Genomic DNA, 26,132 nt, shown 5'->3' on the forward strand with positions numbered 1-26,132 from the left:
TCAGCTTGAAAACAGCGAAGGCAAAGAGTTGCCAAGACTCTAGAACACTTGCAACTTAAAGTTTTTCTATCATTAGACTTCTTTTTTTTTTTTTGAAATTTATGTCATAATTTTCTTAGCCGAGGTAGTAATAAAATTTTTGTTAGCCTAATTTTTTAAGAATTTGAAAATTTGTGTGATTGGACTGACCAGTTCTTTGGCGATGTTTCTGATTGAAACATGACAAATAACGTAGACTTATTATATGGCAGAGTTGAATTATACTTGCATATAATAAAGTTGAACTAAGTTGGCGATATTTTTGATTGATACATGATGAATAACTTAGACTTATTATATGGCAAAGTTGAATTAATACTTGCATATAATAAAGTTGAACTAAGTTGGCGATATTTCTGATTGAAACATGACGAATAACTTAGATTCATTATATGGCAGAGATAAAATTAGACTTGCATATAATGGAGTTGAACTAAGTTGGTTCAGCGCAGCCTTACCATGTTGGCAGAATTAAGCTTAGAATAAAACTAAATGCATTTCAGTTAGATTAACAAAGAAACCAAGGTTGAGAACCTTGGCTAGTCTTTGTTTGAATCTGAGTTCGGTAAAAACTATACGTACTTAATGTGGATATAAGTGAAACTTAAGTTCATATTAGGAGGTAATGAGCTGGAGAATGATAAGTAAAAGTTTAAAGTACTTGGGAGTTGGAATTTTATAGAAAAATCTACAAACTAGAGTTGGCTTAAAACTTGTTGAAATTTCAGAAAAATTTACAAGTCGAAGTTAAGCCGAGGTAATATTGCAAGAAGTACATGCATACTTGCCGAGATGGCCAGGTTGCCAAACTTAGAAAATATAGAAGACAGAAGTCTTGATAAGTGAGAGTGAAGTGGCAAGTTTAAAACAATACTTGTGAAAATATTTTTACAATGTTTTCAAGTGTTAAGCCAAGGCCGAGATAAACAATTAGAAGTTATGTCTGAGGTATTTTACTCCAAAGAGATTATACAGTTAAAGGTATAAATTGAAGACATGCCAAATGCCAAATGCCAAATTATTCTAAGTATGAAAGTGGTAAACATACATAAAGAGAAAAGAAGACATTCAAACACCTAGAAGAAAGAAGGAAACTTGCTTTCAAAAAAAGATTACATGTTCAGATTACAAGAGCGGTACATTGGCCAAATATGAAACTACATTGTTCAGGCAAAACAAAAGACAAACAAAGGAAGAAAAAGAATACAGGGAAAAGATGAAATATCCTCAGTACTAGGATTGGCTTGATCGGCCGGTGGTGTTGCATTCTTGTCAGCCTTTATTTTAGCATCTATTTCTTGTAATGTCTGATCCAGACTCTTTTCAGCACATTGGACCTCGGCCTCAGATGTGTTGGTTTGGGGAAGATGCCATTGGAAGCCAAGTCATCCTCCTCATCATGAGTCAAGTCTATTTGCTCATTGAAGGTGGGAGACTTGGCATCAGTGGCAACCTCCTCCTCAACTTCGTCGACTTCATCGTCCTTGGCATCATCTTTGGGCTCTGGTAGGAAAGGCACCTCAAGCTAGTTGGTGTCTCGAAGGTTGGAGTCCATGGAAACAGCCAATTTGCTGAGGGTCGCCGTCCAGTCGAGGTAATAACCTCGGTTGCAAGCCAAGTTGACTTGCTATTTGTTTTGGTCATGGACGGCGGCCTACCCCTCCTCGAATGATTTTTTGTCGGTCGTCTTTACCTCAGCCTCCTTGGAAGTAAGGACCTCTTGAAGCTTGGCCTCCAAGTCCGTTGCCTTGGCCTGGACGGCTTCAAGGTCGGCTCTTGCTGCCTCGGCTTCGTCATTGGCCATTTTGGCCTTTTCCTTAGCCAGACTTTGAGCAACTTTGGCATCCTTAGCCTAGTCCATTAGAGCTCCATTGCTAGTCTCGACCTTATTGAGTGAGGATAGAAGTTTGGCTGCTTCTTTGGTCTTTTTTGCCAACTCCTTCCATATCATCTCGATTTTTACAGCATATGAATGAGCATGCTAAATAGCTTACAAGAAGTAAAACAGGTTAGTAAGATTTTTTCTAAGTGTAGAAAGAACTGTGAAGAGATGAGTATAAGAGGATTACCAAAACCGAATGTTGCATCATGAGAGCAAAGTTCCCATACTCATGTAACTCAGCCATGCGGTTTATGTCTTCGGGCAGAAAAACAGTCATGGATAGGGCCGCGTCGTCTTCAAGATTTGCTGCACTATCACCGGAAGTAAGAGGTCTATCGTCGAGCATGATCTCGGGCCCAGGTCATGCTTCGGGAGTAACTGTTGCCCTCTTGGTGGTCGGACCTCGGCTTTTTGACAGGTGGGACATCAGATGCTGGAGCCTCGATTGGACGTTTTATCACGACCCAAATCCGCCCCTAAGGGTTTAGTATCATAACCGGCCAGTAATCCGTATTACCGAAGGCCTAATTAACAGTAATACAATATAAAGGGGCTGGAGGGAGCCAATCAGTAGTAAAAAGATGTCCAATGAGTTGTGAAAACCCGAATGGGAAAAACTTTTATGGATAACCACATTCATAGCCATATAAATCTATTTACATATCAAAACACTTATAAACCGTAGCTTATAGATTAGGGACCTGATCCCTTCACCATAACTGTACAATCAAGTCTTAAACATTCATTACATAACAGAGACAAAAGGATAAATCTGAAACACCCCAAAACAGCCTTGACCCGTGCAAACTCAGAACCTCGATGTGAGGCACAATGGCTGGCTTGACAAAACAAGAGCTTAAGCTGGCGCCTCTAGCTTTGGTCCAGTACCTGGCCACCTATATACATATATAAACTGTGAGCTAAAGCCCAGTGAATAACAAATGTGTAAAAGGGTTAAGAATGAATGTCCTTTCATTATTTAAAACAGTCATTTGCGTCAGTAGTTCAGTCATTTATTTCATGTCTCTTATTTCATGTCATATCAGTCACTTAGGAATCATAGCAGTCATACGTGGCACATCCAATAGCAGACCAGTACAGTAGGTCTTATTAGACCGAACAGTCAGTTGATGGCCATCAATATAGTAACAGTAGTTCCAAGGATAGGAACTGACAGAGATCTCTATAACAGTAGCAGTAACAGTAACAGTAACAATCAGTTGCTATGGATGCCACGAATACAGTTCATAAAATAGGACAAACATTCATTCAATAAATAATGTCACTTCAGAACACAGCACAGTTATTCGTTCAGAAAATAATTATAGTTGAACATATCTTTGCAACATTGTTACTCACAGATCACTGGGCTATAAACGGCTAAACGGCTTCCTTGGGTGCCGGACCTACACAGTTGCAGAACGAACACACACTGAATTACACACCCGAAATTAATGACTTAATCCCTATCTTACTTTGGTGTGGTTCTACATCATTATCCTCATTAAGATGCCTTAAACATGGCCTAGGAATGCCTAGGATGGAATGAGGATACAAAAATGCACTTAAAAATATTTTTCAAAACTTGCTGAAAACAGGGGTCTCGCTCAAGCGTAGAATCTCTCGCTCGAGCGATCTGTAAAAATATAAAAAGTACTGGTTGTTGAAATTCTCCGCTCGATGCTCGCTCGAGCGTGAGACACAGTTCTTCGCTCGAGCGTTTGTCTGCACACGCAAAAATTCTGAGATCTTGCAATTTACGCTCGAGCCAGCATTCCGTCGCTCGAGCGAAAGTCTGAAAACAAAGATGGTCACTCGAGCGTGGAATCCTTCGCTCGAGCGAGGAAGCCAAATTCTGGGTTTTCCAGATTTGCTTCCAAACTTCAAACCATGAATCAAACATGCCAAAACTCATCCTTTTGGACCAAATTTTCTGGAAACCACTTAGAAACTCATAACACAACATGTTTTGAAGATCATTTCATACAATCAAAGCCCAAAGGCATGCCAATTGAACACAATTTCAACTCAAAGTTCAAGAACATGATGTAATTATGCCATGCATGCATTCATTTGAATTCAAAGCTCCCAACACATGACTACATGAGAAATTCTACTCCAAAACTTGATGAATTCATAGATTACAACTATAGTGTGAACATGCATGTGAGAATTCTCATGAAAACAATTTCAAAACTCCATGATATGGGCATGCATGCATGAATTAACTTAGCTCCCTTGAATTCTAGCACAATTCATCCATTAATCCCCCTATTTAATTTATATACAAGGCCTAGATGGCTCAATGACAAACCTAAGCTTCTCAATTAAACTTCACTTAAACCAAATTCTTGAGCAATATGGACGAGTCTTCAATTCTTCTAAATTCCGAGCAAAATTTCTTGTTGAATTCAATTTCCCCCAAGTCTCTCCCTCTCTCACGTTTTGCAATGAGATGGATGAAGAATGATATGTCAAACATGTATGAATTAGGACCAAAACAATGGTTTTGAAGGTGGCCCACTCAATGGCAAATGTGTAGATAACTTACATTCAATTAATTTAGCATTATTTATTCTAATTTAATCATTCCAAATCGAATTTCAATTAAACCTACCATAAAATTATATAAATCCTAATTAGCACATAACACAAGTCAATTTCTGAATCGGTTGCCGATAAGGCTTTCAATTCGCAATTTGAACTCAAAACATGAACAGGTCTTCTTATATCAAACAGATAAGCATGCAACTAAAATAACACACTCATGCAATCTATTTAGGATTTCATCTCAATCATTTACTTATCATGCTTAATCATGAATTTACGCTAATCATAGGTGAGGGTTATCAGACGTTTATTAGCAGAAGGGTCATTCTTCTCGGCCTCGACCAGTTTGAGATAGGCACAGTGTTCTCAGAATCGATCTGAGTCACTGTGGCTTTTGCCTTGGCCTTCTTCATCCGTTTTGACTTTAGAGTTGGTTGGGAAGAGGAGGATAAGGATTGCACTGTCACCACCCCAGGGATATTGGCGAGCAAGTCTTCAACAACTGCTGGTTTGCGCCCCATCTCTTCAGCAGTGGCTACTACAGTTACTTTGGTGCCATGACGGATAGCTGGAAGTGCAGTAGGTGGGTTTTCTAGGTCAAAGGCTGATGACTCAAAAAATCGGCGTTTTCTACTACGTGTTCTATTGGCAGGGGCAGAAATTGGAACTCGGTGACGGCGTTGACGCTGGGTAGGAGGAATCAGTTGTAGAGCAGATGTTGATGGTTGCTCCGCTAGATCAGAAGTTGATACTTGGTCAGGCCGTGGTGATGAAGTAGTAGGGGAAGTTGTTGCTGAAGGCGGAGACTTGCTCTTTTTGGGAACATTGAGCAGTGCAGATTTGTAGGTTGGAATGTAGTTTAGTAATAGAGGGGCTTTACGCTAGTCAACTAGTAAGCCCAGCAGCTTCTTAAAGTCCTTGTTGGGGTAGAAGGTTTTGCGAAAGTCTTTTGATAGCTGAAGAAAAGCTGCAAGTACACAAATCAGACATTAGAACATATAAAGGGAGTAAAGTGATAAAAGACTTAAAAGCATGAAAAGTGATGCTTGGTTCTTACCATTACCCTCTTTAAACACTATTCGGCTCAAATGGTAGAAGTGGAGGTCATCATCAAGTGAGAACTTCCAGTTGCCCGAGACAATGAAATAATTATCTCCAGCACCTTTGTTGGAGTCTGCGAGGTCGGCTATGAGTTTGTACTCAGTGGATCTCGGCTTGGGATAATAGACGTAGCCTTCTTTGAATTTCAGGCCACACATGGTATAACAGTATTGGATGTCGGCTAGTGTTATCCTAGCATTTTCTCGACTAGTTAGGGCAATTATACCGTTAGTTAATGACTCTATAAGAGTTAATAGCCAGCTGTATTGGGTTAAGTTTGTAATAATGAAGGACTTGTCAGAAGAGGATGTTTAGACAGATTTAAGCCCGCACTCTATGAAAGTGACTACGGGGAAAGGTATGGAGTCTCTATCAGGCATGATGGAATCCTCCTCCCCTATTACCCTAAGGTGAACATCGGCTAGGATGGAAAACTCTCTCCTAAAGTACTCAATTTTTTCTGGAGTGTCTACTCTCCACCTAAACATACCCATAATGTCAGCTAAGAGAGGAAGGTGTAAGATTTCAGAAGGGAGTGGGTGATGTGGGTTTGGAGGACCTCGGCTAAAACCCTAAACAGGAATGAGGGCAAGGGTTTTTCAAAGAACTAGGGGAATTTGTTTCAATTTTCCTAGAGATAGTGATTTCTATCGAAACCCAAGCCTAAATCTATATAAAAACACAAATCAAAGGTAAGAATCTGGAAATAAGCAAGAAAAATAGAAAAAAATAGTGATTCAAACTCAAGAAAATGAACAGAAATTCAAGAACACTGAACGAAGTGTGTACAAATGTGCAAAAGCCAAGGACAGTGGCAAATTACAAACATATTAAGTGCATGAGCAGTTCGTATGTGCATGTGTAGACCCAGAGACGGATTGGACAAACACAAAATCGTAAACAAATATGCTCAATACACGAATGATGAAATTTAAGACACAGACAAAAGATTCAAGAATACGAACAGATTCACAATGGCAAGCAAACAACACAATGGAGTTTCAAGTAAATCAAAAATTGAAAAGGGGGAAAACAGTGACTATCCAAAGAGAACGACGCCAATATGAAGCGCGTCGGAGTCAGACAGTGGCAATAAGTGGAGAAGAACAGCAAATGCTTCATTAGAAGAAGTGAACGGAGTGGTTACAGAGAGTTTCAAAGGTACAAAATGGAGGTTTGAAAGAAAGAGAGGCTCTAAGTAGAGAGAGAGAGGGTGTTTTTGCAAAAGTGAAGAGACAGAGAGAGAGGGAAAATACTTTTGTTAAAACACGAAAAGGCAGCAAAATCATAATGAATGTGCCTTGGACGACGTGCCTATAAGGCAGCGCACGCAGAAATGATGCGACCTGATGGCGCGTATCAGGTACGGATTAATGAGAAAAGAATGCGTGGATAAAATGGTTGAGAAACCATGCGTGAAAGCTCGTAAGCGGATGAAACTCTTGGAGTTCTTGATTTAATGAAGCGAGAACCTCAGCTATGAGGATGATCTCGATTAAGAAACTTGAAGAACTTGGTTCTTGGTTCTTCGTCATTGATAAAGTAGACTGCAGAGTCTTGGTCATATGAAGCCAACGTGTGATGATCTCGGTCATGAAGGATGAAATAAATCTTAGCCAACATGCTGTATGGACAAACGATATAGGTTCCATTACCTCAAGATGTCGAGATAATAGAACCTAAGGGGTAGTTGTGGGGACATATTTTGTAAATGACAACACGTGGCCAAGGTGCCACCGAAGTGTCAACCGAGATGCCACGTGTCTTGGTCATGGCGCCGAGGTGATCTTAGCTAGGCCGAGGTTATCTGCGGAGATACCGGAATTCGAGATGAGTGGATAAAGGACAAGAGTCCTAGAATGGGGAAGAACCTCAGTCTGGATAAAGATAAAGATCTTAGGGAGTTTATCTCTATCTGGCTGGGAGTCCTAGGTAAGCATTGAGCTGGAGTCCATTGAAGCTAGGCTTCTACAGGGATCAGGTTAGTGCTGGCTATAAAAGTAAGGCACTCTCGTGGGTCTAAGGTACACTCTTTTGTATTCTAACTTGTGAGTTAAGCACTATTTGCTATCTTTGAGAAATAAACTGAGTACTGACTTGATTGTCAGAATGCCGCTGAGTGGACGAACCACCGCCGGAGTCTTATCTTTATGTGACATGTTGTTCGAGCGTAATCTATTTTGCCTGTGTTGTCCAGCTGAGTTCCCTATTTAGCAATGTGGTCAGAAATCAGCTCATACAATATACAATCTCAACCTCAAGGGGATGCCTTAGTAAGCAAAATTTGGAGCTTGGGTGTGCTTCCTCCAAATTTTAAATCCAATATCCACTAGCATCAATAAGTTCCATGGGGGCATGTTCGTAGAAAGTGTTCGCCCTAGGTTTAAATGAGACCCCCGCGAGTGAGTGGTGGAATTTGTTTATTGGAATTAATAGAATTACGAACAAACTAGCTTAGATACTCGGTTATCAATATATATATTGATAAAGTTGTTTGCATCTTGTACCATTAATTTGGTCATGTTTCATTGGTGAAACTTTTTCAAACTGATATCCTCTAGTGTGATAATTTCATTTCAAATTAAAATATTTACTATGTTTAACTCACAATTTAAAAAATGTCATTACTGAAGAATTTTTTTATATGAAAATTCTGTTCGTAAGTTAGTTTCCTTCGCAACAAAGTGATCCAAGACACAATTTTTTCCTTTACTCCAATTTTTTTTTTGATTTTGTTCACTCACATAATGAGGCAATGATTCATATCCTAATTCCATTAGAGAATGTGCTTTTTAAGATTTCTTATAGAGCCTAAAAAAAACTTTTTTTATTATTATTATTCCCAGAAGGGAAATGATTTTTCCCCCAAAATCCCCTCCCCTCGAATCCCCCGAAAATGGAAGAGGGGGAAGGCAAGAGAAAGAGAGAGGAGAGGAAAAAGGGAAACAGAGAGAGAGAGAGGGGGGGAGAGAAGCTCGGCCGTCGTAGCAGCTCGGTCAATCGTCGGCCGATCGCAGCTCGTCGCAGCAGCTCTCCGCCGCGCCTCCGCCCCTGGTTGATGGCCCCTCCAGTCCAGTTCTTCTCCTTCCTTCTCTCCTTCCTCTTTTTCTTCTTCTTCGTCTTCTTCGTTTCTGATTCAACCAAAAAAAAAGGCAAAAACGACGTTATTTTTAGAATTAGGGGGATTCGGGGGGACTGGTTTCGAGCTACCAATCACTACTCTTCCGAGAATGTGACATTCTTTGTACTTTCTAGGAAGCTACGTGGAAGGAAAGAAACCCCTCGTTGGTTTACAAATTTTCTTTGTATTATTGGCCACGGTCCCTCCCTTTTTGGATTACTTTTGGAACCCTATTTTCTTGTTTTTATCTAATGACAACTTGCCACCTGGTGGGTTCTTGTGCACATGATTAAATGCCAAATGATATATGGTCGAATGACCATAAATTTTAGTCTAATGGATCAAATATCAGTTGAAATCAGACTCTCAACTCACGCGATCATGAGAAATTGTGTTTTTTTTTTTTGGGGGGGGGGGGGGAGGGGGTTGTGTGTGTTTGAAAAATAGATTTGGGCATTGGGATGGATTAGGTGGTTAAGAAGAATCTTAAGATATAATCTCTGATCATACTATTAGAACATTTTTTTAATATAATGCTTTTTAGATTTTAACTTAAATAAATAAATAAAATTAAAAAAATAAATAAATTGAATGTTAATCGAAATATGTCCATGAACACAAAGAACCAATTAAAAAGAAAGAATTTTTTTGTCTTCAAAAAATATTTTCCAAATCAGGGGTCGCTGATGTGGTAAAGGATTGAGTCTTAGTTAATTAGGTTTTTTTTTCTTAAAAAAAAATAATAAATTAAGAACTGTATGCAATACTCCATTTTATTGAAGATAAATTTAAAGCGAATGACTTCCCTACATATCACTATTCTTTGTATTTCACCATACTCTATTTTATGGTTTCATTTTGGGCTCAAAATGATAACCATTTATATTGTAAATTTCATAGTAAAAATTGTCTATTCTAAAAATCAATTTCATCGAATATCGATGAATAAATGAACAAATCACATTTTGTTTTATAAAATTGGTGTTTAAGTTTAAATTCAAAGTTGATGTCCATTTTAAATATATATATATATATATATGTGTGTGTAATTTATTCATATGTCTATTAATATTTGATGAAGCTAATTTTTTGTACAGATGATTTTCACTATGAAATTTACAACATGAAGTTTGGCTTATTATTATTATTTTTTTTTAGGTACATCGGAAATAATGTTGGCTTATTATTGTAGGCTCGGAATAAGGCCCATAAAATAGAGTATAGTAAAATATGAAAAATAATAGTATAGAGAGGATCCATTCTCAAATTTAAAAATAATATTTAAAAAATCTTAAAATATTTATATATATATATATATATATATATATATTTGGTTTACTACAAAACATTAGGCGGATACCATCTATATTTGTCCCCTTTATTTATTTAAAAAAACAAAAGGTAGTAGTATTGAACAATTGAAATGTACTCAACACCTAAGTCGGCCCGAATTATTGGCTAAAACAAATACACACCTCAAATAAAATTAAGGGAGAATTACATACAGGTTGGAGAAGGGAAAAAAATTATAAACACATGGCACGCAAGTGACACTTACACTCCTATGTGTTTGTAAAAAAAAATTTATCTCCCACCTATATGTAATTCTTCCCAAAATTAAAATGCCAAGTTACGGTAAACTAGAGTTTAGTTATGCCTAAAATTGTGTTTATGATTATGTCAAAAACAATATTTTTAAAATTATGTCTTAAATTGATGCTAATTATGTTATAATCAAATAGATGCATGAAGTATACTCAAAAGAGGTATTAGTTGTGTTTGAATTTTAAATTTATATATAATAAAAAAAAGTAACAAGAATATAAATATTTTATAATTTATTTTTTTTAGAACAACTATTTTTTTTTTCTCTTCTCTCTATAAATATAAATAAATTGATCTTTCAAAGCATTCAAGCAAGGTTCACAGCAGCCAATAGATTATGAGCAAGTCAAGAGGAGTGAGGATTCCAAAGACGCAGACTTAGAGCATCTTCAAGAGGATAGTTAAATAAGGTTTGTTAGGCATTTTAGTCAATGTAAGTCTAATTTTGAGCTCCAATGGGTTAGCTATTGGGCTAGCTACTTTACCATCCTATTTTTTTTATGGTTACAATTGAAGAGACCTAGAGGCTCTCCAAACAATTATGTATGTATATATTTTAGATTTTTGTATATTTATGTCTTGAATTTGGGATTTTATATATTATATATGTGTGTGTGTGCGCGCGTGCGCGTATGTAACAATTTTATATATTCTTTCAATTCTGTTTGATTAATTACGGAATAACTTATTTGTATTTTGTATTTTTTTTTCTCCTCATTCTACAGGTTTTGTATGTTTGTATGGGCAAATTTATTATTATTGCAAATTTATATTAGTAAAATCTCAACAATTAGTATTTTTTTATTTTAAAAATTAATTAAGTTAGTTTAAATGATTAGTTAAAATAAAAAGCGTGGTTAGAGAACACAATAGCTAAAGTAATTAGGTAAAATAAAGAGTGTACATTTTTTGTACTTTAACTGGTGAAAAATAGAAAGTGTGATGGGAGTTGCTCTTAGCTATCAATGGAACTCCTTCATTTATTGGATATATGGGGGGCCATTTGGGAACATATAAAAAAAAATAATAAAAATTAACTTTTAACTAATTTTAGATCAGATCATCTATTATATAAAGAAGTTTAAAAAATTAAAAAAATAATTTTTAACTATTTTCTCAAAACGCACTTATAACGTACAATATATAAATAAAAAGAAGAGTTTGTCACATTTTTTATCTCTACACTATCATCAAATTATATATTTAATCTCTGAACTATCGATTGAATCTATTTAGTTCCTAAAATATATAAATCAAAATATAATTAGTCTCTAAACTATCGATTGAGTCTATTTACTCCCAAAATATTTAATTCAAACATATTTAGTTCGTAAAAGGATTACAAAAATAAAATATACACCATACGTATTATATATTAGTAAAAGACCATCCCCAATTAAGATTTTATTACAAAAAAATCTTTTAAAATTTTATTTTATCTTTAAAATACATTTTATTTCATTGTGTGTTTAAGGTAATAATAGACTCTGATTTTTCAGTCTTGCCAATAAGTTATATGAATAGTAGATATGCTGAAAAAGTAAAATTAGATAATTTAAATAATATCACTTCTCTGCAAATAGTAATAAAACAAAATAATACATTAATTAAAGTAATAAAAAGAACTTGGCGAAAAACTTAAAAACCATCAATTAGAAATTATAAACGAAATCTGACATATAATATTAAATAAAGGGAATCACGTACCCATTATAGATAATAAGTAAAAAATACTATAAATAATTACCCTTCATCTTTACAAAGGAAATTTAATATATGGATTGACACCTATTTTTTAAAAACAGAACAAAAATTGAAGATTTTTTTTAAAATAAAATTTTAACTAAATAGCGTCTTTTACTAATTTATAATATTTATAAGCTATTATATTTTATTTTTGTAATCATTTTAGGGACTAAATAAGTTTGAATTAAATACTTTAATGACTTAATGGATTCAATTGAAAGTTTAGGAGTTAAATAAATTTTAATTTATATATTTTAGGGACCTAATAGACACAATTCATAGTTCATGGACTAAATAGATAATTTGATGATAGTTTAGGGGTATAAAGTTTAATAAATCCATAAAAAATAATTTATTCACACAATTTTTTTCTTCTATAATTCCCCTGATTACGTGACAAACAAAATTTAAAAAGTTGACCTACATTAAAATATTTTCTTAAAACTCTCCTTACAGTCATTTTGTCTTTGCCATCTCATTAGAGAGAGAGATATATATATATATATATATAATAACACTGCTAATATAATAATTGGGAACTACAATGACATTCAATTTGGACTAGGACTAGGTAATTTGGATCCATGTTCAGGAATTTGAAATTACAATTATGATATTCACTTTGGACTAGGACTAGGACTAGGTAATTGGGATCCATGTTGAGGTGTTTGAATTGAGGCGCCAAGATAAGAATATTCATTCATTTATTTTTATATTCAATTAATTCTAATTTTATACGCACCCTCCACTTGTAATCGTGGAACCATTCCTCCCTCTTTCCCGCATTGAATAATTCGTCCTCTCCCCTATTCAACATTGTGGCCGAACTTTGTCTTAGAATCAAGTATTCATCAAAAATTAATAATATTTTTGTGATAATGTTACATTTGTTGTGATTCAAAAATTAATAATCTTTTAACAACACCAACCACCCCACCCCACCCCCCCCATAATGTCTACACTACAACAAAAACATACTTTAGTGGCACTACACTAGTGGTATAATCTTAGAAAATGCCACAAAAAATGATATTTAGTGGCACTTTTTTGAAAAATGCCACAAAACGACAAACATAAAAGGCTCTAGTGACATTTCAATGAACAAGTGTCACAAAACTACAAAAAAAACATACTTTAGTGGCACTACAGTAGTGGCATATTTTTAGAAAATGCCACAAAAATGATATTTAGTGGCACGTTTTTGAAAAATGCCACAAAACGACAAACATAAAAGGCTCTAGTGACATTACAATGAACAAGTGTCACAAAACTACAAAAAAAAACATACTTTAGTGGCACTACACTAGTGGCATATTTTTAGAAAATGCCACAAAAATGATATTTAGTGGCACGTTTTTGAAAAATGCCACAAAACGACAAACATAAAAGGCTCTAGTGACATTTCAATGAACAAGTGTCACAACACTACAACAAAAACATATTTTAGTGACACCATACTAGTGGCATGTTCTTAAAAAATGTCACAAAAAGAATATTTGATGGCATTTTTTAGCAAAATGTCATAGAACCACAAACATACAAGGCTCTAGTGGCATTTCAATTAAAAAAAGCGTCACTTCACTACAACAAAAATGCCACTACAACAAATTTACACTTTAGTGACACTACACTAGTAGCATGTTTTTAGAAAATGCCACAAAAATAAAAATTGGCATTAAATGTTTTAGAAAAATGCCACAGAACCACAAAACATATAAGACTTTGAAATGCCACATCAACTTTATGGCATTTTATAAAATAATGACACAAAAAATTATGTTCGTGACATTTACTAACAGATGCCACTAAACTTTAGTTGCAATGGCATTTTTTAAAAAAAATGTCAGGACACTAGGTAGGTGCAAATTACTTTTTATGGCACTTAGGTGAAAAGTGTCATAAACAAATATTTTATAGCATTTTGAGAAATGCCACTGAGCCAAAAACTTTTCAAGCTTATAATGACATTTTTGAAAAAATAAAAAATGCCAATATATTTTCTAAATTTTTAAAATGCAGTAAATGATTAAAAATAAATGAATTAAACTCAATATACACTACAGGAAAAAGCATATTCAGCGACTAAATTTCTTGACCAAAAAAATTGGGTATAGCTTTCAACGACCAAAATAGCATTAGTTGCCAAAAGTAAAGCTTTTTGGTGACTAAACAATTTTAATAGCCAAAAGTCTACAATTGGCGACTAAAACTAAGTTTGGTCGCTGATTAAATGGGTTTTAGTGACTAAAAATTTTTTAGTAGCCCAAAGTAAAGCTTTTTGGAGACTAAAAAAATTTAGTAGCCAAAAGTCTACAATTGGCGACTAAAAATAAGTTTGGTCACTGATTATATGGGTTTTATCGACTAAAAAAATTTTAGTAGCCAAAAGTAAAGCTTTTTGGTGCCAAAAAAAATTTTAGTAGCCAAAAGTCTACAATTGGCGACTAAAAAATAAGTTTAGTCGCCAAAAGTGGTCATTTTAGTGCAGGAGAACTAAAATCCTAAGGCGGGAATAAAATTTTTTGGTGACCAAAATTTTGGTAGCTGAAAGTGCATCTTCGGCGACCAAATCCGATTTTGGTCGACAAAAGTTAAGTTTTTTAGCAATTAAAAAACAATTAGTAGCCAAAAGTATAGAATTGGCGACTAAAAAGTGGTCTTTTTTTTTTTATTTTGGTAGTAAATAGTTTATTTTACATAAATTATGTTCAATTAAATAATTATGTTTATACATATACTTTTATATTAATATGGATGTATGTACTATATAAATAATATATGTTGCATATATAATCATGTGGTGCTATAGAGGTGTAGTGGGAAGAGTGTGGTGTATAAGGTTTATGGTGCGGGAGGTTGGCGGTTCGAGTCTCCGCAAGAGCAGATCAAATTGTTCTACAACGAATTATCATTACAAATGGCACTTGATAGCGTCACGAATAGTGCCTACCATGACATTAAAGTGTCTCTGAAAGGTTTTAGTCTTGATGGTGTAATGACACTTATAAGTGTCACTAACTTTTTTTTAAATGGCGCTTGATAGTGCCACAAATAATATCTACCATGACATTAAAATGTCATTGAGAGTTTTTAGCCATGATGGTGCAGTGGCACTTGCAAGTATCTACCGTGGCACTCATATCTACCGTGGCACCGATAGAAGTGGCATTTGTTCAAAATGCCACAAGACCAAAAAATGTCACTAGAAGAATAGTTTTGTGACACTTTTAAATGTCACTAAACTAAGAAAATGTTGTAGTGCTAGAAACATTAGGTAGGATTAGGTACGATGCTCGGTTTATAAATTGGGTTGGAATTTTTCAAAGTAGGTCTATCATCTTTTAACAACACCAACCACCACCACCACCACCACCACCACCACCCCCCCCCCCCCCAAAAAAAAAGGAACACCACAAACAAGATAACAAAGTCTACATATATATTATATGAATAAGTTTATGAATTTCACTTTAACTATCCCTGAATTTATCTGGAATGAAAATGTGTGATTAAAATTAAATTTGTATAATCACTACAAAAAAATCAAGATTTAGCAGCGGCAAAAACTACTGCTAAAAGCAGAAAAAAAACGTCACTAAAAACTAGAAGGCCTTTACCTGTGGTTGCAATAGCGACGGCCAAACCACCGCAATAGTCCCGTCGGCATATCCTTATAGTGACATTTTCCGCAAACGCTGGTATAGTTATTTTTATTATGACGGTTGATGTAGTGACAGTTATAAACATTGCTATATCTTAAATTTACCAATTACTTGCTAACTTTATAGCAACGGGTCGACTGTTACTGTATCCTTTACTTTTGCGACATTTTGTGACCACTACTATATTTTGACTCTATTTCATTAGTTTTACACTGTTGCTATAGTCATAGAATTCTTTTTAAATTTTATTTACAATGACGGTCGTTAACCGCGGTTGTAGGCTATACATATATATATATATATATTTGGTGAATAAGTTATAAATAAAACGACAAAAAACTACAAGATACAAGGAGTATACCCCATGAGTTAACCAACTATACAAAGACACATAGACCAAAACACAAAAAAAGACAATTTAGACAGCGAAAAACCATCATGTTCACACATCACATAAGCAAAGAGCAAATGAGGGCAAGAACAAGGCAAACAAGACAAAAAAAAACCTAAGAGCAACACAACCTGGTTACACTAAAAAGATCCAAACAACAAAAGGAACTAGAAACAAAACCCAAAAGGTCATATTATAGAGACAATTTGATTACAAAATTATCAAAACAAACACCATAGCCCCTAAGACAGCAGACAATAGTAAACTGTGAACAAACTGTTGATAGTAAACACCAACCATAGTACCATGCACTAGCAGCAATGACACCGGGCGTCAAAGCAAACAGCAGCAGCTAACAAAAAGCCAACAACTTGCCAAAAGCATGCACCAACAGCAACACCAGCAGGAAATTGTAGGCCATGTTTATTATTCAATTACCAATAATATATAGTTTGAAATTTTCAATGATTTGCTAACCATTAATGGTTGTCTATGAATTTATAATATTACTGAAATTATATTAGCCAACCAAATAATAACTCAATGAGCTACCTATGAAAAATAAATAAATAAATAAATAAAACTATTATAAAAAGTTAAAATCTCAAAAGTTTTTTTTAATATATATCACAACATTTTTATATACGGATCTTACTATTAATGTCTTTAAGATAAAGGAATAAGAAAAAATTTTAAAAAGATGGGATTTTTTTTATTTATTTCTGAATACTTTTCACTAATTTTATTCATATAATGTTTTCGCAATATTTTTATCTATTTTTAAAGATTTTTTTTTTTTTACAACAATCATGATGTTTTAAAAATCTCTTAAGGGCTTACAATCTAGAAGGTGTTAAGATTGAATCTCACGAAAGTTAAACATCCTCAATCTTGGAGTCATTAAAAGTTTATCTCAGACATCCGATTATCAAAATAATTAAAGTGCATTTAAAATTGTCTTTGAAAATAATGAAACAACAAAATATTTATAATTTCAATACTTTTTTTTACATATCTCAAAATACATTTATATATCTTAATATATCTTTCATATATTTTAATACATTTTTCAACACTGATAACAACTCTTAAAATTATTTTTAACATTTTCATGTTTTAATATATTTTAATAAATTTAACACGTGGAAATAAAAGGTAGTATGCAAATGCACGAATTCAAAGAGATAGAGAGGGCCGGTATAACAGATGTCTTGACCTAGTCAAACGGCGGGAGACCAACTAGCCGTAATCCCGTAGTCCGGAAAACAAATTAAAATGTCCTTAATACCCCCAAACCCTCCTTGCTCTTTTTCCAGAGGATCGATGGCTACATTAGTAAACAGAGCCTTTCTGTTTTTTAGGTGGACTTGCCTTTTCCAAGTCTTGATACAACATTAGCCTAGTTTTCAAACCATGAACCTAAATAATCCACAAGAGGGGCCTACAAGGTTCTTAATGACAAGAATTAGGGGTGAGCATGGTCCGGATTGGATCGAATTGGGATAAAACCAGGATTAATTCGTTATTTACGGTTCCTGAAAAATTGGAACCAATCCAATCCGTTTAAATCATGGAACCAATCCGAACCAATCCATTTAAATACGGATTGGATCGGTTTAGGACCACGGATTCACATAATTAAATAACAAAAATATATATATATATAACACTTGAATTTCATAAAAATATAAACATAACGCTATATTAGTTCCATAATAGCAATATATTTTTCTATAATAACGACATACTGTTCTATAATTTAAACAACCATAAGAAAACTGGTTTCACCATAAGTATTTAGACCATTGAAAATTAAAACTTAAAACTAACAAACAAAAGTAATAAAAGAAGATATTATACGGTTTTAGGTTAGAGTTTAGATTTTATATAGAATAAGAGAAGATACTATGGGGGAGGTTGTATAATAAAAATATAGACTATTTGTATACAGTCCGGATCGGTTCCAATCCGGAACCGTGGGATTCAATCCAGAACCAATCCGTGAACTACGGATTTTTAATTCTTCAATCCGGAACCGAACCGCGGATTCAAAAAACCAATCCAAACCTATCGGATTGGACTGGACTGGATCGGATTACGGATTTCACGGATTCCTTGCTCAGCCCTAACAAGAACAGATTTTTGGAGATTATTTGTTGTTGTTAACCGCTTCCCTTATTTTGTAATAATCTTATTCATTATTATATTTATATATTATATTTTATTTATGAATAAAATTTATTTTAATTCTTATGATTCGATGTCAGATCACTTGAACCCATATGATTCAAATATTGTTAAAAAACTCTCATAATTTTGGACCAAAGTGTAACCTCACCTCCCTTTTAACTATAAGAGTAAATTACACTTTACCCCTTAAATTATCACTCAATATCAATCTATCCCCTTAATTAAAAAAATATTTGATTTTTAATTTAAAATACAAAATCTAAGGTTTTTTATAATTATTTTTTATATTTTTTATTATTAGTATTTTTTTTCGTATTGTAGTCAAAAAATTGAAAATTTTAATCCATCTAAAATTTAAATATTTGTGAAGAATTTTTTTTAAAAAAAAAAATCACTACAGAAACAAAAATTTGTTTTTTTATATTTTTTATATTCCTTGTCTTTAGAAAACATTTTTTTAGAATTTTTCATAAATATTTTCGTTGTTTGGTTTTTCAATTTTTAACAAACTAAAAAATAATTTAGTGATGAAATGAAAAATATAAGAAAGTCCAAATTGAGAGTGATACTAGGTGATAGCTGAAAGGGGTAAAGTAATATGAGGTGATAGTTATTCAGGGGGGGGGGGGGAAGTGTAATTTATCCAACCGATAAAAGGACATTTTAGCATAAAGGTCCAAATTGAAAACAATTAGTAGATGAGAGGGGTTAGTTGTTATAATTTTTAATTGAAAAGGGTAAATTGATATAAGACAATAGTTGAAGGGGGTACGTGGAATTTACCCTATTTTCTTTCTCTCTTATTTCTCATCCACTTCATTCATAATTTCTAACATTAATTCAATTAAATCACAATTAATTCTAAATTCTTAATTATTTATTTTAATTATTTATTTATTAATATAATTATATTTTAAATTACAATTAATCCTACTCTATAATTATTTATTGTAATTCCCAACATTTTAATTCAATTTTAATTTTAATTACATTTTAGATCACAATTAATCATAAATTATTAATTATTTATTTTAATTCCTAACTTCTTAATCTAATTTTAGTTTACTTAGGCTTAGATCAATTCTTAATTCTTAATTATTTTATATTTTAATTTAATTATATTTTAAATCACTCATTATTTATATGTTAATTTTATTTTAATTAATATCTTAATATAATTTTAGGTTTAGAGAAGTTTGGAGTAAAATTGTCTTTTTATTGTGTTAATTTCACTTAATTTTTTCAAAAAATCAAGCCCACACTAAAAATGGTATGCGTGATACATCTTCTGTTAGTTCGGAAGAAAGAATTAATTGTGGCACTTTAATTCAAAATCACATAGAGATTTTCTAATATATTTAAACCATATGGGATTAGGTATTTTGGACTCAAATCATATAGTGAAGTAAAATATTTTTTTTCTATATTTATGATGTGATGTGTCACTATCATATTCATAATAAATATGTAGTTAGTTGTATTCCTTAAATTAATATAATAATAACATACAAGATAATAGATGAAAAATGATATACAAATGTGATTAATGATTTATTTTGAGGGAGTAAAGTTTGGGTTTCGAAAATGACTTGTAGCTCGAAAAAAGTGGCCCGATTTTGGCTCGAATTTGAATTCGAAGACAGAGACAGAGGAGAAAGAGTGAGAGAAGAGAGGAAGAAGAGAGGAAGAAGAGAGGAGAAGAGAAAGAGGAGGAGAGAGAGAGAAAGAGAGAGGAGGAGAGGAGATCGTCGCAGCACCATCGTCGTCGCCTCGCTGCCGCCGATCGTCGCAGCACCAGAGATCGTCGCAGCACCACCGCCATTGCCTCCGGCCCCGCCTCCGCCTCCTCCCCCTGTGATTATGCCCCCACCAGTCCTCCTCCTTCCTCCTTCCTCCTTCTCTTCTTCTTCACCCTTCTTCTTCTTCTTCTTCTTCTTCCTCCTTTTGCAACAAAAAAAAAAAAAAGACACCAAAACGACGTCGTTTTGGTGTCGAGCCAAATTCGAGCCAAACTCTTTCGAGCTACGTAGTGGGGTTGTTTTGGTTTTGTGCACATGGGTTAGAAATAACAATGGCAATAGAAGAAAGAGTGACGAGGTGCAGTGGAAAAGCATTTAGTGTGTTTGATTTTAATTTTGTAGATTAAATTTTTTATTTTTTGTATTTTTTTATTTTTAGTGAATACTTTTAAAATTTTAAGATTTTTTTTTATTTTTTGGATATACCTTATTTAGATGTATATAAAACATAAAATATTTGGAAAAAATTATTTTAGAAAAATCATAAATATACAAAAATATGAAAAATATACTGAATTTTTATTTTTTTTAATTTTGGTATTTAGTAAATTTTTTAAAGATTTTTTTCACAAATATTATATTTTTTAAATGTATTTATGTAAGATGTATCTAAAAATTAAAAAAATTACTTAAATATTAAAAAAAATAGTAAAAATAAGAAAAATAAAAGATTTCAATTTTAAAAAAATTAAATTTAAAAAACTCAAAACAAACCAACCGAGAAGAACTGTATACTAAAGTCTCTCGTGCATTTACTTTCATGTGATGAAGTGATAGAAGAGGAGACCACCCAATCAATGACATTGTCACAATAGGTAGTGAGAGTTTTAACATGAGTTCTAGGGAGGTGTCAAACAGGAAAAAAGAAAAAGAAAAGAAAAGTAAGACAAAATATCACATTAAATCTATTATTAGGACTTTATTAAAACTCATAAATTAGAGTTTTTAAATATTATTATTATCATAATTGATATATTTTCCAACTGATTCATTCAACTACTAGCCATCTAATTGAAAAAATTTATAATTTTAATTATTAATATTTATATTATTTTTTAAAAATATATCTTTTTTGACAATCACTGATGTGTCTCAATAGAAAATTATGAAAGCTCCTCTTTTGTCCAATTTATTTATTTTTTAGAACTGCTTGGCACAATTTATTAGAATACAATTTCTTAAAATAAAAGCACTATAAGAGATCCTAAATTTCATCATATGCCACATTTATTATATTTTTTTAAAGCAAATATTATGTGTTATCAATTTTTATCACCATTTTAAATAATATTTTTTTTAAGCAAATATTATGTGTTATCAATTTTTATCACCATTTTAAATAACCTACTTCTTGTCTACTTATGATTGGTTTTATTGTTTTGAAATAATTATTCATTAATTAGTGTTGGCTACATATTTTGTACAAGTCAATAACAATTCGACGCGTAGCAAAATAAGAGTAATACAGGAAGACTATTCAAATCTTCGATCATGATCGTACACGTGGCAGTTAGTATTGGTTGTTACGGGATCTGAGTAACAGTGAAACAACAAAAAGATACAAGGTGATGTAACATCAACGGTTACTCACATTTAAATTCAAATTTATGAGGGAAGCCTAACTGCAAGTAATGGCGTAATAGAGCTAATTTTGAGGCAACATGATCAGCGATCATGAAGGAGCAGTTCGATGGTTGGAAATGCAGTTCGATGGTCATCCTTGAGCAATATAAATAGCAGAGAAGGCCTCAGAAAAAGCTCACAGACTCAGATCCAAAAACCAATCTTATTCTACTTTACTTAGTTTTCTTTTCAGTTTTACATTTCCTGTTCTTTACATTCCTGTACTTTAAATTCCTGCACTGCACTTCGTTCATAGGAGTAGTTTCAAGTAGGTTGTCGCTGTAAACCTCTATGAGGCTGAGTTTGGATCATTGTAAGTTTTTTATTCTAATAAAATGCTTCAGTTGTTCTACATTTGATTGATATTTTGCTTAATTCTCCTAAATCAAGCCACCAGTAAAAGTCCTCTTTATTGAGGCTGGGAGAACTAAAATACAATCGTCTGATAATTGGTTGGCAATTAAATTTCTGTAAGGACTGATTGATCTTTGCTGGCACGCACGTAATTACAAAAATAACCTTCGAAAGCCAAAAAGTCAACATATATTTTTGGCACGCCCGGTGAGACCAATTGAAATGGCTAGACGTAGGAGACAAGGAGAAAATGAACGCTTAGAAGAAGGCGTGGAAGGAAAGGTAGAGATACCTAATCCGGAGGATAATGTGATAACACATCCTGTGGAAACTCCCATTTTATCAGAACCTATGGTCGAACAGACTAGCACTTCAGAACAAGTATCACATGTTCATAATATTGGACGAGACCAAGGAATTGGACCATCCACTGTTCCATCTAATCAGCCAATAAATCCATGGGGTGGCCTAGTAGATGCTATGGGACAGCAATTAATGAACACAATGAAAAAGTGTGCAACATCCTTTTTGGATTGAATGAATAACCACCAACTAACAAACGTAAGACACATGGAGAAAGTTTCAAATGTCCCTCAGCAAAGATTGGCTAGAGATAAACAGGCTATGCAAGTTAATAGACATTCTAATGGTCAAACTAGTAATTAAAACTATGAAAGACCATCACCTCAGTCTTGGTACAAACCTATTCCGAGGCCTATAGTAGGTGAAAATGCCTCAGTATTTAACAATGAAGCCATGAAATTTGGTGGATCTGGCCTAATACAAGAAAATGGCGTAAGAATAGTTCCAAATCGCATGTTCGAAGCCATACCTGGCACAAGGGGGTTCACTAATCCCTTATTCGAATTTATACTCGGGGGGTTGGAAGGTTTTCCTACAAATGGAAGAGACACAACACCAGTTCCAGCACCTTTCGCAGGTCCTTTCGCAGGACAAGCTCAAAGGGGTTACCCACACCCCCAACAGCAACCTGCACCACAGGGACAACCAGTCCCAAATATACCACCTTATGGACCAAGAGGACCACAGGCACAAGTTTTCCCACTAAATCCTGTGTTTGCTCCTCCAGTAGTGGTTCAGCACGCACAAAATATGGTCCCTAGGGACCAAATTGCTGGCATTGTTAGAGAGATGTGTGGACCAATGGCTCAGGGGGTCCAGACTCCAGTGTACAGGAAACCATACCCAGAATGGGTGGACAGGGTACATGAATACCCAAGCGGTTTCAGGATACCAGATTTTGCCCTTTTTTATGGGAATGGAAACCAATCAACAGTGGAGCATATTGCTAGGTTTGCTGCTCAATATGGTAAATTTACTAATAATGACTATGTGAAGTTAAGGTTATTCCCAAATTCCCTAATTGAGGGAGCATTTGTATGGTATATTAACCTTACACCTGGCTCTATCCAAACTTGGCAACAAATGGAATAGGCATTTCATGCCCAATTCTTCCAATCGGAGCCAGAGGTTTCCATGGCAAACTTGGCAAGATTGAGTCAAAGGCCTGACGAGAAGGCGACTCAGTTTATTGCCAGATTTAAAAGGGCACGAAATAAATGCAGAGTCATCTTGCCAAAGCCAGAATTCATGAGATTGGCTCAAAATGACTTAGAGTTTAGGTTTCGAAAGAAGTTTGACTCAACTGAGTTCAGAAACTTAGTGGAACTCACTTATAAGGTGTCTAGATACAAAGCATTACTAGAGGAGGAACAAGATCGAAATAATGCATCGTACAAGACATATTATAGAGATCCTAATTATGAGATCGATGCAGCAGAGATTGTGGGGAAAGAACCTGTGATCTGTGAAGCATTAATTCATAAGGATACAACAATTGACCAGCAACTTAAAAAGAAAGACCTTCACAGGAAATACTCTTTCGATTTAACTAAGGCAGATGACATTTTTGATCATTTGCTTGCGGCCAACTTCCTTAAGTTACCAAAAGGAGTCAAAATTCCATCTCTTGATGAACTTAAAGGAAAAGTATATTATAAATGGCATAATTCTTAGTCTTACTCAACTAAGAACTATATTGTTTTTCGAGACAGGATCCAAGAACAAATTCGAAAAGGAAGTTTGAAATTTCCAGGCAAAGTTGAAAAGGCCATGGGGATCGAAAGTAATCCATTTCCGAAAATTGGAAAGGTGGAAGCCAATGTCATTATGCCGGACTTTCAGAACCTGTCTTTGAAAGAATTGGAAGAAGTCAATGTGCAGATGCATGTGGCCAACCAGACAACTATCAAGAAAGACACTGGAAATCTACCAGCTATTGGACAAGGTTTCTCACACCAGAAGGAAGACTCTGATGAAGAAGCACTGGATGACGATTCCTTAGAGGCAGTTGTAATGCAAAGGATGTGTCCCAGGTGCAGACTAAGCTACAAGTGGTTGAAAGGGCTTCCAATTGATGGGAAGCAATATTACAAGGCTGTGCAGAGACGTCCTAAACCAACCAATGCTTACAATAAAAGGCCATATCCATCTAGTGTTAGGCAACAGCCATTGATGGTTGAACCAACAGCCGATAGAATGCATTCTAAAGGCAAGAGACCTTTATATGAGTCTAGGTCACCTAATTATTACAAAATGGAGAACAATCATTCTGAAAGAAGACTGGAGAAAGGTTCAGTTTATGGGATCAAAGCCAGAGATTGGCCCCCTAGACCAACCTCACGCAGGATAGAAAGTGGACACCTTCATCGAAGGCCTGAGTTAGGCCCAAAGCATGAAGTCAAGGCCAAGAAGTGGCCTTCACAGCCAGCTTCGAAGGTAGCTTCGAAGGAAGAAAGAAGCAGTTCAACAGCTGGGTCAGTAAGTTCGTAGGTACCTAGGGTCCCAGATTGGTTTGTGATGCAGAACAAACCTAGGGAAGTGTTTACCCAAAGAGATATAATTGGAAACAAAGGCAGGATGGTCAAGCCTCCTTTGGTGGCTCCAAACAATTGGTTATTGCTTAAGCACCCAAAAACAAAGGAACCAGATATGGTCCCCGTAATTTCTAGATCACAAAGAAGGAAAATTCAACATAGGTACACTCAATACCAGCAAGACCTGAAAGAGAGTGAAGAGAGTTCTTCATTGGTACAGACAAAAAGGAAGAAGAATCCAAAGTCAGACCATACTCCAAAACCAACTCTACAAGGCAAAATGGGTTGCAGCAGAGAACAGTTGGCCAAAGTTCACTCTGAACTAAAAGCCAGAGAGAAGTCCAGTTTAGCAGGATTGGAGAAGGCGTTAATGGAGAGTGACAGCGAGGCAGAGAAAGAAGTTGGCTTAGGCCAAAAGAAAGAAATGGTTGAGGAAGAAATGTTCAAAGCCTTCATGGCTGAACAAACATTTTTGATTGAAAAACCAGTCAGAAAGGACCATTCGAAGGAGCTCGTTAGTAATGTTGTACCAGAATGCAGCATGGAGGATGCTTCCGTAGTAACTGAACAAGGTGGCCAAAATAAGAAACAGGCACAACCAGCCATCCAATTTGGCTCAGTATCAGTGAATATGGTACACATACTACCACATGAATTCCAAGCTGGAGATGAGAACCAAGAGGGACAAGAAATGGACCCAATTCCAGTCTCTAGTGAAGACTCACAAATGAGTATGGTGCAAGATGATTCCGGAATGGCTATCCCAATGGAAACTGAAGATGAGAGTGAAGAAGAGGTGAGCATTAACCTCTCATATCCTTTTGAATATCCCTCGAACTCTATGACACAGCATGTCAAGCCTTTGTATATCAAGGCCTTTTTCGATGGGATACAATTGAACCGAGTCTTGATAGATAATGGGGCGGCGGTGAACTTACTACCGAAATCTTCCTTGAAGAAACTAGGGAAAAGGAACCCCAGGTTAATCCCAACTAACACAACCATTGCTGGTTTCGCCGGAGACAAACAGATGGCTCAGGGAATTCTGCCTATCAACTTGAGTGTGGGAACCAGGGACTGCATGACAACATTCTTCGTCATCGACAGCAATGCTAAGTACAATGTTTTACTTGGTGGAGATTGGATTCACACTAACAAGTGTGTGCCTTCCT

The sequence above is a fragment of the Camellia sinensis genome, chromosome 2, assembly GCF_055761805.1.
Source record: "Camellia sinensis isolate YWXY chromosome 2, ASM5576180v1, whole genome shotgun sequence".
In the NCBI taxonomy this organism is placed as follows: Eukaryota; Viridiplantae; Streptophyta; class Magnoliopsida; order Ericales; family Theaceae; genus Camellia; species Camellia sinensis.